The sequence below is a fragment of the Bufo gargarizans genome, chromosome 9 (assembly GCF_014858855.1).
Source record: "Bufo gargarizans isolate SCDJY-AF-19 chromosome 9, ASM1485885v1, whole genome shotgun sequence".
Lineage (NCBI taxonomy): Eukaryota > Metazoa > Chordata > Amphibia > Anura > Bufonidae > Bufo > Bufo gargarizans.
This window is the reverse complement of record NC_058088.1, coordinates 165,500,565-165,514,616: the sequence shown is the minus strand read 5'-3', so window position 1 is coordinate 165,514,616 and position 14,052 is coordinate 165,500,565.

Below are 14,052 nucleotides of genomic sequence, written 5' to 3'. Positions count from 1 at the left end.
TAATTTGGGGAGCCATGTCACCTGCTGCTGTTGGTCCACTGTGTTATATCAAGTCCAAAGTCAGTGCAGCCGTCTACCAGGACATTTTAGAGCACTGCATGGTTCCGTCTGCTTACAAGCTTTCTGGAGATGCTGACGTACCATATACCGTGTTTAATAACCACAGTATCACTGTGCATGATAGGCCAGCAAACCAGTGCATATACAGTATTTTAAGTTATTGAGATGTAAAAATCGCAACAACCATCTTTTCAAAATGACCATACAGGCAGTGTGCAAATAGTACCAACATGGAGTGTCCATATAATACCTTCACAGGCAATGTTATAATACAGCATCTAAGGAATACCTCCATACAGTGCACAAATGATATCACCACAGCCGCAAAATAATAGTACACCTATATTGTCCTAATACTGGGCTCTAATGCTACCACTACATAGTCTGAGTGATCTTTACATCAATTTTATTTTTCTTTCTCCGTTTCCACAGATTTTTTTTTTGTTTTCAAAGTAGAGATTCTATTTAAAGGGGTTTTCCCATCTCAGACAATGGGGGCATATGGCTATGATCTGCCCCCCATTGTCTGATAGGTGCAGGTCCCACCGCCAGGACCTGCACCTACAATGAGAACGGAGCCGGGAAATAAATGGAGGGTGCACTACCCATGCGCAGCCGCCCTCCATTCATTTCTATGGGGCCGCCGAAAATAGCCTGGCTCGGCTATTGTCATCTGCCCCATAGAAATAAATGGAAGCATGGGCCGCGCATGAGCGGTGCACTCCCATTCACTTCTATGGGAGCAGCGCTTGGTGGTGGACGGACCCTGGGAAATCAATGGGTCCTCCAGCCACAGCGCTCCCCGCTTCGTTCTCCTTGTAGGTGCGGGTCCCGCTGGGACCCTCAACTATCAAACAATGGGGGCATATCCTAGAGATATGCCCCCATTGTCTGAGATGGGAATACCCCTTTAATATTAAAGGGATGGCCAACCTAGAACATTGAAGACCTCAGGGGCGTAACTATAATTCATAGGGCCCCATAATAAAATGATATCTGTGGCACCACCACCTAGTGTAAGAAAATAAAAACAGCAATAAGAAGCAATATTTAAAGGTATGTATAATTGCACTATATATAAGAAAACCAAGATATTAGCAAAAAGCCGACATATTGTTCCCGACAAAAAGGTACAATAGCAAATTCTATAGTTACGTCCCTGGATGGTATATTGCTAGGATATGCCACCAGTGTCGAAAAATAGTCGCAAGTCCTTTGGGTATGTTTGGATCTTCAGCTGGATTTCACCGGATCCTGCATTGCTGAAGTATACAATTCATCTCTCGTTCCCATTGACTATAATAAGGGTCTTGCGGTGATCGAGGCGGACAAATACTGTTGCATGCAATGGTTTTTGTCCGGCCGGCCGGCAGCCAACATTTGTGCTGGATCAGAAGCCAATGTACCCTAAATAAATGGCCCCAGTGTTTGATGAGTGATTTCCAACACCAGGTGCAGGTCAAAAACACAGAACAGGTGCAGATCTTTGCAGTATGCGGACCCCTTCACTTCAATGGGGCCGCAAAAGATGCGGACAGCACTCCGTGTGCTGTCCGCATCCGTTGCTCCGTTCCGTGGTCCGCCCAAAAAAATATATAACCTGTCCTATTCTTGTTCGTTTTGCGGACAAGAATAGGCAGTTATATCAATGGCTGTCCGTGCCGTTCCGCAAATTTCGGAACGCACACGGACATCATCCGTGTTTTGCAGATCTGCAAAACACTTAACGGTCATGTGCATGTAGCCTAACTGTGTGAAAGCTGCCTAATTCTACATTTATATGTATATTGACTTTATTTTGAAAAATAATATAGCAAACTGGTTCAAATGGAGCAGCCATATTAATTAAAAACATCATAAAGTAAAGTTTGAAGAGTAAGGGTAGTTTAGTTTGAAGACAGGGGTAACCTTGCAGGTCAGACAGCAATCACAACTTTGAACAAAAATCAGACTGTGAACCCTCTGTTACCTATCTATCTATACGTTTTATGCACCTCTGAGAACTTTGAAGTATATAGGATGTCCTCTATAAATGTGGCGTACCTGTTCTTGCATGACATCGGTTGCTGAGTCCTCCTTACCAAGATATGGAAATATCAGCCGAATGGTGCCTTCAGCCTCAGGTATCTATGAGCCTTTGGTTTCTGCATAGCTTCGCTATCTGTGTCTGGAGACTTGGATTCTGTGGCAATTGTTACTTGTTGTCACAGTGACAAGCCTGTTGGGCCTGCGCCCCATAGGTACTGCATGTCTGAGGCCTGGTGGGAATTATCTCAAAGACTCAACGAAGATTAAAGCTTTCTGCGCAAACAAATACAGAACTGTGACTGACAAAGCTGGTAAATATTAACTGGCGGTATATTTACTACATGTGTAGTTCTGAATGGTGGATATGGAGAATATGATGAGATAAGCGTGTGTCCTCATGGCCGTAGCTAGAGTATATGGGTTGCTGAGGTGTCATTGGCACCTAGGCCCTGGTGGCCGAGGGGGCCCAAAAGGCCATATAAAAAGACATCGGTATTGTGAGAACGTGATAGATGGGGAAAATTATTACCGATGTTGCAGTGTGACCTCGGAGCTTCAAGTTATACTTCTGGAAGCCCTGTTACTGCTTTCAAAAATTTCTTTCATCATTTCTAAGAAATGTATAGGCACATATAAAAAAATCAAATATAATATTAGTAAGCATTCTTTGACTGCTATAGTCATGGCCATTTTTAAAAGTCACATTTTGCAGCTGTGTCTGGAAAATTTGAACTTAAAGAGGTTTTCCAAGAGCCCAAAAATTTAGGTAAAGGAAGGGAGTGTTTTAGAATAATATAAGAAATCTTACCCATTCATCCAGTCCTCTGCCGTTCCAGAGCCTCTGTTTTTCTGTCCATGTTTCCAGCACTGGTGATGCCTTTGGTCTCTGTGCCCGACTACTCATGTGATCACTGAGGTCAGTTCTTGACAATTATGTGAGGTAGTCAGAGACGTCATTGCAGTAGCATCGGAAACAAAGCCTGGTGTGGAGTACCAGAACGTCAGCTCTGGAACAGCTGTTGGGGGGGGGGGGGGGTCGAGGACAGGTGATTAAGGCTTCTTTTCTTATTTAATAGCACCACATGCCTTTACCTACATTTGTAGGGTCTCGAAGAATCTTTTTAATATGCAAGCCAACAAAGAGCGTCTTTCGCTCTAGTGGACATAAAACGTCTCTGCATAACATGGACAACCCAAAGAGAACTGTTTAATACTTTATTACTCCTGCGGTAGTGCTGCAGAAAAATGGGACACTTGCCAGGTTTCTCTAAAGATTACAGCGATTGATCAGATTGGATTTCAAAATAATGGGTCTTTTGTTATTGTCCTAACTATTATGACACCAGGAGCATAACTATATGTGGGGCAGATGTGGCAGTTGCATTTTGGTCCAGGAGCCTATAATGGCCTTTGCCCCATATTAGGAGGCTAGTTCTGTCAATGAGGTTACAGTTGTGGACAGTGTTACTCATTTTACATTGGGGCCCAAAAGATTCAAGTTGTTAGCAGGTGTTCAGGTGTGACAGTGCTCTCATCTGTATGGCCACGTTTAGTAGAATGACTATGACTTGAATGTGGTATCTCTCTTTATACTGTTTTGTCATTGCATAACTCTACAAATGTTTAAGTTTAGCTGTAGGCTTCTGAGTTTGTATCTGAGCATGGCAAAATTGGCAAGTATAGTCTTCTGATGGTAATAAAATATATTTGTATCATGTTACTGTGGGTGTGAAACCACTGTGCCAAATAACCAGTTTGACTTTGGGCTAAACCTAAGGACATTGTCCTGGCAGTTCCCTGGTATCCACCTTTTAGCCCCTGTACAGGGATCTGCACTTTGTTGCTTGGAACCAACCGGGCTGCTACCTCCAGACGTTGTGTAGTTGACAGCTGACCCACAGTCGTCAGAGACACCGGCGCGAAGCAACAAGGACTCAGGCAAAAGGCAAAGTCTGAACACGGTAGACAGGCAAGGTATGGTACACCTGTAGTCAGAGAAGAGAACATATCTTCACTGGTTACTAGAGGCTAGAAAACCTCAAAGCTTAGGTGAAGAGGTGGTACCACAGACTAGCTAAATATGGAGACTGATCAGCACCTTAGTCAGCAGATGGGCAAAAAGAAGGAGGAAAAGATTAACCCTCACAGTTCTGAAAGTAGGTTCACAGAGCACTAGTCCCGGTACACACAAGGAGAGAGGACCAATGCCTTCTGATGGTAGTGTGAGTTTCTTCTTAGTACACGTGGCTCTATTTTGGCTGTTTTATATAGAGCCATAATAGGGCACCTGTAGGCATGCATGGGGTCTTACAGTACCTCCTTACTGTATGCCTCCGATTTCCTACAGAGATAAGCAGAGGTTATTTGTGTCACATTCGATATAAATCAGGATAAAGAAGTGTATGGCATGCTCCCCTGGATGCTGTACAGAGGGAATGATATGTCCACATATGGAACCCAACAGAGCACCATGTGTATGAGGCTTCCGTTTTCCTTGACTGTATGATGAGGGTACATGAACTTGATTGTATGGAAAGCCTCAGGTCTTTTTAGGACTTGGCAATGTCCCGATATGTATCTGGGAATGGGAATGTTTTTATTAGCTCTTATACATACTCCAACATATATTTTTGATTCAGCATTAATTCATTCATGCAAAATACCAAGATAAAGAATGAGAACTGAGCTTCTAAATATTTCCATACAGCCACCATATGGTGAGATGCTGCTGAGAATTGGTTGTATGTATAAGGTATTGACAGTAACGTGAGCATGGAGTACACATCCTTTATATAAGAAGGCATTGATGTGATAAATATGGATAGATCCACATAACCTTCTGGTACTTTTGTATTGATGACCTTTGGATAGGCCATCAGTATCTGATCACCAGGGGTCCGGCACTCTGCACCCCCACCAATCAGCTGTTCTGCATTACTCTCATTGAAGTGAATGGGAGTAGGGATAAGCGAATTAACTTCGGATGAAAGATCCGAAGTCGATTCACATAAAACTTTGTTCTAATACTGTACGGAGCAGGAGCTCCGTATAGTATTAGAATGTATTGGCTCCAATGAGCCGAAGTTATTGCTTTGCAAAGTCTCGCAAGACTTCACACAATAACTTCATAAATTTATTTGTACTGTAAAAAAACATTTCCTGAACTCGGGTTCGGGTCCAAGGTACCACTTGGAACCGAACCAGAGTTCGGGAAATGGATTTTGAAACATCCGATGTCAATTTGCTCATCCCTAAACGGGAGCAGTGCTGCAACAGCCAGCTTCGTCTAAACAACGGACAGAGCTGTGTAGCTCTGGCTCAAATTTCTAGTGCTGGAGCTACTCAGGAACAGCTGATCGGCAGGTGTTCCAGGTGTTGGAGCATGCCATTGTTTTAGTTTTTTCTGATTTATATAAAAATCTAATACAAAACTTTACTTGTCTCTGTATAAAATTGGATGTACAAGGTACGGGGGTGTAAGATCCCTTAACGATCAGATATTGACGGACTATCCTGAGGATAGGCTATCAATATAAACATCAGGAAGAACTCCTTTAACTTGTGACCTAGTTTTTCTGGCCAAGGTAAACTTATTTTAATCTGGTATCTATAATGATTACATACAGTTTTATGAGCTGCCATTTTACTGAACAATATTATTCTCCCCAAATTTCAAATGAATAGGCTACGGGGCCTATGTTTTCCTCCAACAATGGTCCCATAATATTATGTTAACCATCACTTTTTAGTTTTTTTGGGGTAATTTAAAGTTTAAAAATGTTTTCATAATAAGTAAATTAAACCTACTAGGATCCTAGGATAATGGGGACTGTTTCATACAAACATTTGTTCCAAAGTGCTCTGTACTCCCATGTAACCCATGGAGTCAATAACAAGTACTGCTGCATGGTGGTGGGCTGTACAGCAGAAGTTGTCAAAATTACATCCTCTTCTCTGACATCACTTCTTGCACTGCAGCTATCGGTTGAAGCTGCACCACACAGACAGGGGCTGATTGGTCATAGACCCTACAGGGAAATTTCCATGTGAGCCGATGCCCCAAGGGGCCACCCAAGCCCTCCTCTCTGCCGCTGGCTGGGTACATAATGAGCTCTCAACAGTACCTGGCCAGCGACCACACATGTCCTCCTGAATTCAACTGTTGTGGCCCGCACCTCACCTCTTAAGCCCCCTGCTCCATAGACAACTGGACAGACGATGGAAGCTATTGATGGCAACCACAGAGGGACAGTTTTTGGGGCAGTATCACAGGCCTGCAAGAGAAGGAGCAGGAAAACAACACCAGGAAGCAGGTAAGTCATCTTTGCTTTACAGGTCTGGACAAATGGGGTGGGGTTTGCCAACACCTCCCCCCATTCTTTCACAATCCTTTTAAGGTTAGTTTACAAGGCCCAACCTGACAGGCAATTATTGGGACTGTTCCTTCCCAATAATTACCTGCTCTTCAGTGGAGATCACCTGCAACTGTATGAGGACAAGCGATGGCTAATTGCCCGTGATCAGCAGCACCTTTAAGTGGGCGGATTTGGCAAAGAGTGTTCATAGTAACATTCATTTCCGATAATTGCCCGTGTAAATCATCCTTTAGCCTCCTGGTATCCAAATGCTAAAAAGATGTTGTTGTTTTTTTATCTATTCGTGTTTATTTTCAACTCTCGTGTTGGAATATATGGCTAGTGGGGCTATAGCGGGCTAAAAACCTAGATGGCATGAGAGCCTCATTATACAGTGCTCCACTTCATTAACATGACTTGTTCAGGCTCCATCATTGCATTTCTAGGAATAATCCTTGTAAACCTCTAGGTATGAGGTGATTCATAACTGCTTACATCTGCAGGATGAATGTGATAGATATTTTTTCAGTGAAAGCATGGGTTACTGCACTCCACCAGCACATTGTGTCACTCATCGCGGCACACAGCCTGACTAGTCCTAACAGTGTACATACCGCAACACCTGCCTAGTCGCAATCCCACTCATGTAAATGGATAATGGTGTATATCATCTGGCACAGACTTGATATGTGATAGACATATTTCTTAAAGGGAACCAAACAATAAAATGGTGTCAAACAGTTTTTTGAAATTCAACAAGACATTTGCACACATTTGGCATCAATAAGTGGCATCCATTTTGACTTCTGGTTCTTTATGCCATTCAGTAATTTCCAATGAAGCGTTTATAAGCGAGGAATAAAATGCCATTATATAAGACTGTATTTCCAGACGGATAGGGGATAGAAGAGAAATAATGTGCGTAGGACGAAGAAAACTGCAAAGTCCAAAGCTGACCAAACACAGTACTATATTCTGACATGTTGGTCGGTGTTCCTTCCTTTTCCTCATAAGAGGGTAGGGATGATAATGATATTGGTGCAGGGTCTGGTCTGAGAATGGGTAGATATTTCACTACCCACAGGTAACGGGACTAGTCTTTTATTGGATGATATTCTTTTAATGCTCACATCCTCATGGGGGTTTAACGTCAAACAGCATACAAATAATTGTATCATACAGTATTTAATTGTATGTCGGAGATCTGTGACTACAGACACAACACCCGCAGCACTGTGTTGCCAGCAGTCCGTGGCCTGTTCCATGTTCCTCCTGTCTACTGGGCTCTGCTACCATAGGACGCGTGCTCTACCAAGTTCTTAAAGAACCAGCTCACCCAGCCTAATCTGTCCCAAGCCTTCCCTGGGTTATTTACAGCACCTTCCCCTATGGAATGGTACCTTCCCAAAACGTTCTTAGCTTTTCTAGTCCTGCTAAGGTGTGCTATAGTATTTCCGTAACCTCCTGCGTCCGACTTCTACCTGTTCATCTAATTGACATGTGCTGCCTGCCCTGACCTATTGCCTGTTTACTGGATTGAATAAAGTCTGCCTGCCCTGACCTTGACTTGTCCTCTGATCTTGCTCTCATCAGTCCACTCGGTGCCACACACCAGTGTCTCCCAACCTACCTGGGTCAGCTGTCACTGTACAGTGACTACTTCATGTGGTTCTCCTACAGCTAAGTCCAGATCCCTGTAAAGGTGTTAAAGAGTGAAGACCTGAGGGTGGCTGGGAGGAGGCACTTAGACAATGTAGTTAGGAGTAGCCCTAAATCTATTTGTTCACTCACTGAGTGGTCTACAACATGCCCTACAATATGATGCAGACATATTGTACCAAACATTGTCCAAAAACACTGCTATACAATTGACAATTGACATCTGCTGCCTGCCCTGACATATTACCTGTTTACCGAATTGAATGAAGTCTGCCTGACCTGACCTTGACTGATCTTGCACTCGTCAGTCCACTCGGTGCCGCACACCAGTGTCTCCCAACCTGCCGGAATAAGCTGACGCTATACATTGACTACTTCATGTGGCAGTTACCTGGTGGTTCTCCTAAAGCTAAGTCCAGATCCCTGTAAAGGTGTTAAAGAGTGAAGACCTGGGGGCTGGGGGGAGGCACTTAGACAATGTAGTTAGGAGTAGCCCTAAGTCTATTTGTTCAGTCACTCAGTGGTCTACAACATGCCCTACAGTATGAGGCAGAAATATTGTACCAAACATTGTCCAAAAACATTGCTATACAATTGCCTTAACAGTTTTATACAGTGCCATACACGGCAAAAATTATAAACTGTATAGTTTCTAAGTATAATGCAAGTAAGTAAATGCCGCCATACAATGGTCAAATAAAACTGATATATGGTAGCAAAATAGCAGCTCCATACCATGAAATAATAACTATACAGTTGGTAGTGATCTTCATCGTGTTGGTAGAGGTTAATCCTCCTTATCTTTGTATGCTGAAATGCTAAAGGCAGGTGGCGTTTTTCCTATTATTAAATATGTATGTTCTCGAGAAGAATCAGAATTTTCTGTTTTATTGCCATATTTCACAAGCAGTTGGTCCCTCAACGTACACTGTTGATATGTTGGCTAATGCATCCAGCAGTGGGATTAAAGCATTTCTCAAGCCTCAAACATAATGTTGGTTTCTAAGTCAAGGGACTTGTAAGATCTTGAGCAGTAAACCCCAATCTGGTAGTCACATGTGCACTGGCATTACATCACACACAGAAAACAGTGCACGTGGTACAAATCAGATCTTTAAATCTTGAAAAAGTGTTGCACAGACTGATGATCACAAAAGAGAAATTTGTAGGTTCAGTGTCCTGAAATATACATTGCAGTTAACCTTCGGGCAGGGTGTAGCTGGGGGAATGTGCCTTAGGTGTAAGTTGTGTCAAAGGCACCAACAAAGAAACCTTAATTGGGTATAGGGCCAAGGTAGCAAACTGGATCCATTTCCTGGGTGAAGTCTAGCCATGACTCAACCTCCCTGTAGAGACTATTGCAAAAGTAAAGAACCTTAGACAATAGTGATACATGATGGAGTTAAGACATAGCACTGGGAAGATACAGAATTAAAGGGGTACAGGAGAATTATGATGCTTCCTTAGGCAACAGGGATACATGACGGAGTTAAGACATAGCACCAGGGGAGATACTTTTCCTGTACCCCTTTAATTCTCTATCTCGACAGTGCTACGTCTTAACTCCATCATCTATCCCTATTGCCTAAGGAAGCATCATATTTCTCCTGTACCCCTTTAATTATTATGTATCTCCCAGGTGCTACGTCTTAACTCCATCATGTGCAATGGGCTTGTCCCCCCCAGAGGAGATCGGCTCCCAGTGTTTAGGGATGCTGAGTGGTATGTTATGGCCCTAATAGTTTGTGTCATGGTGCTTCTACCTGGATATAAGAGAGATAAGATAAGATGCCTTTATTGTCACTGTACAATACAATGTAATACAATGGACAATGCAATGAAATGTTGTTTGGAGCAATCCTAGATGCCATGAACAGAGGAACAAGAGCTGACATTTAAACTAAAGCATTACACTAGGACAGTGGTGGGCAAACTTTTTTTTGTCAACTGAGCCAAATATCGCCAAAACCAAGATTGAATTTTTTTTTCGAGAGCCACATTTTTAAAACCTAAAATATTGCGTCAACAGTACCAGTGAGGACTATTAGGACCGTGTGCCCGCCGTTGCCATATTGCAGGCCGCATACGGCGGGTCCGCAATACACGGGCACTGGCCGTGTGCAGCCCGCATCAAGGACCCATTCACTTCAATGGGTCCAGGATCCGGGATATGAGTGCTACAGAGTGCTTCCGTGGTGCTTCTGGCTGTGCCTCTGCACCGCAAAAAAGTAGCGCATGCACTACTTTTTTGTGTGCAGCCCGCATCATGGACCCATTCACTTCAGCATGCGCTACTTTTTTGTGTGCAGCCCCCATCATGGACCCATTCACTTCAGCATGCGCTACTTTTTTGCGGTGCGGGCAGTCGGATGCGGATCGCGAACCCCATTCAAGTGAATGGGTCCACGATCCTCATGCAGCTGCCCCATTGTCTGTGTCCGTGCATTGCGGACCGCTATTTGCGGTCCGCAGCACAGGCATGGCGCCCTTACATTCGTAGGCATGAGCCCAGAGTGTGTTTTTACATACTTTTATATGTACTTTCTTTTATTTGGATCTTGATTATTATTTCATTTTATCTTTATCATTTTTTACTTTTATTAAACTTATCTGCAGATGTGGATGTAATTTGGATGACGCACTTATGGGGGATATCGGTGGATGACGCACTTATGGGGGATATCTGTGGATGACGCACTTATGGGGGATATCTGTGGATGACGCACTTATGGGGGATATCTGTGGATGACGCACTTATGGCTGTATTGCTGTACAGGGCATCCTACAGATTTCTGTGCTTAGTTGATCACGGTGGAATGCCCTGGTTGCTATCACACTTGTGAGGCCGCCTTGCAGCTGAGACACCTGTGTAGCATATGTTTTGTATTCTTGCTTATCTCACTCTTCATCCTTTTCTCAATATTAGGCAATGCAGAAAAATTAATACTTGCAGATGTTGAATGTTGAATATAGCCGAAGTGCATGATATATGATCCCCGATTATGGAATTTGTGGAATCTTCCTTAGCATAACCAAGAAATATTTGTAATTATATCCAGGTCAGAGGTGTGGCTATAAGGAGTCATAGAGGTAGCAGTGGGACTTGGGCTGTGGTGCCTGGTATCATAGATCCGGACTCTATTATCAAATTTTACATTGAGCCCAGGAGCTTAAAGCTTTTGGGTCCAGGAGCTTCAAGCTAAGCTTCTTCTCAGGACAGCACATGTAAGAAGTAGGAAAAGTCCTGATATATAGGTATGCAGAGAGATCCTACAAAAGGTCCAGGCTCTTTCTCAATTTTGATCTTTTGTTTTTAAAGTCCTGGATGACCTTCATGAGAAGCTACCATATATCATACTATCAAATTTCATGGGAATTTGTAATCATGGTCCTTCTTCTTAAGCAGATACTGAACATATCAACCAAACATTCTAATGACCATAGAATTTCATGGTAACTTGGCCGCTACTTGGGGTAATTCTTTTACCCTTGTAGTTTTGCATCAGTGGAGACTTCTGACTCTGTTAGCTACAAGCAGCATTATAACTAATCTGAGTAGATATTCATTAGAGATATCTTACACATAAGATACGTACAGATAGCCGAGATAAAATTGACTGTGATAACATGTCAGTGTTATCTCGTGAAAAAAAGCCATTGAAATCCTTTGAAAAAGTCAATCAATATTTTCTTGCCATTGTTTACTTAATGGGTGAACTAGACTTGAGCGAATCAACCTTTAGATCCTAGATCCAAAGTCAATTAGTTCAAAAACTTTGTTTTTAATGCTGCTTCCATACAGCATTAACATGTATTGCACGAGGCTTTGGTGAATGAGTACGGTATTCCTATCTCCGTATTTAAAAACATTTTAAAATAGGAATCCGAAATGGGCTTTGGTACTGAAGTACCAGCTAATACCAAAGCCCTCTTTGGATTCCTATTTTAAAATGTTTTTAAATACGCAGAGAGGAATACAGTAGTAATTCTACAAAGTCTAACGCAATCCATTTTAAAGCTGTACGGAAACATAAAAAATGAAGTTATAGGCTATGCTGCAGTTCACTGCACAGCAGGTGTCCAGGGGCATACCCTGTATTGGGGTAACTTTGCAATTTCTGCCCTTCATTCTGATTATTGTCAGGACCCCCACAGGTCAGGAGGTAATGGCACATCATACTAATATGCCATCAATTTGTTCGAACATGTATGACCATACTCTCTTCACCAGTATAACAGACTGCAGGGGTGTAGCTATAGGGGGTGCAGTCGCTACCGGGCCCAGGAACCTGAGGGGACACAAAGACCCTTGTGCTTCAAAAGAAGACACCAGTATTATAGAAAGTGCATGCTGGTCAAGTTACACCTCTGGTTGGAGGAACCATGTCATGAGATGAAGGGGGGGTAGGGGCAGGCGTTTCAGTTTTTGCCTTAGGCAGCATGATGGCTATGTGTTTCCTTGCCCCTGGCCACAAAGCCCTGAGGGAAGGGGGCCCAAGCTGAACTCTTTCACCAGGACCCATGAGCCTTTAGCTACACCCCTGACAAACTGCAATTCTTATGGTCTCCTTTATAGCAATAGGGGAGCAAACCTCAGGGAACCAGTCACTGCCAGAATGGCCACACAACCACCCAGAGTATCTCACATCTCTGGTGATCTTGTTCCCAATTATGTTTTGAGGTATTTCATGAAATGGATAAGTTAGCCGCAAAACCACTTAATTCCCTCCACAAATGGACCATTTGAAGTCAAGGGGGCAGCGGACTTGAAGCTCCAAATGAAGTTTGCTGCCCCCCTATCTTGTCTCTTCACTCTTCATGAGCATCTCTGAACCTGTGCATGTCAGATGGGATCTTAGGAGCATCACGCCTGTACACATGCTCAGGGGGCGCACAAGCTTGACTTAGATCATGGGGGGAATAAAGTGGTTTTGCAGCTAAGTTATTCATAGGAAAAACAACCCAAAAACATCATTGGTGCTGACAGATTCCCATTAAAGCTTTTCCTTGCTTGAATGAAGCTAAAGGATTTTAAGGCCATGTACCCGTGTAGATCCTTCTAGGTTGAATTTATAGTAGTAGCATTTTTTGAACTTGTGTCTATAGCAATATGTTATTTGTAGGATCTATTCCTTTAGGAATAATCACACATTTCAATTCTCCTGAGGAATCTGTCAGCAGTTTATTATAGTAGGTAGTATGGTAGGTAGCTTGAACATTAGGCGACATACAGTGCCATAGCCTCTCAGTGTTTTGAATAGTTTTTATAATAGGAAACAGTTTTGTGCTTCTTGAAGTTCTGACGGGTCCTTCCCCAGGGCAAAACATATTATAGTTACATTGCTGCCAATTGTAGTTTTTATATTGACTTAAATGAAGACTAATTGCTTTGCAAGTCTGACAGCTAGTAGATTACAGCATTGAAGAAAGTTTGAAGAATCTCCAAAATCTGTGACTGTTCATCTGTTGCTGCATAACCAGTGATCTATAAATCCATCCTAACACCAGGGGGCGCAGTGAGGCCAATATATTCCATATGAGTAACGGTTATGACCGGAAATCACCGACCAGGCGGGCAATGTAGAGTTGTGTCTTTTTTTTGTTTTGTGACATCCAAATAGGAAATACTCTAATGTTATCTTTTCCTTCACCATTTCCTTCTCTATAAATACCTATTTCCTTTCAGCCTTCCACCCCCAAAGTAGGTCAGACACATCCACCTTACACAGCCACCCCACACTTTAGCAGGTCCAAATCTGCAACACTATACTTTAGCGGGGAAGACTAAAATCACATTACAGTCTTGGGAGTTTAGACACGGCAACGTTTCCAGAGGTCACAAGCAGTCTTCCAACACTTCTCAATATGACAAATACATTAACCCCATCCCCACCACATCTGGGCAGATGAGACCCATTCTTCATTCTGCCAGGTTAGACTCATCCAACTC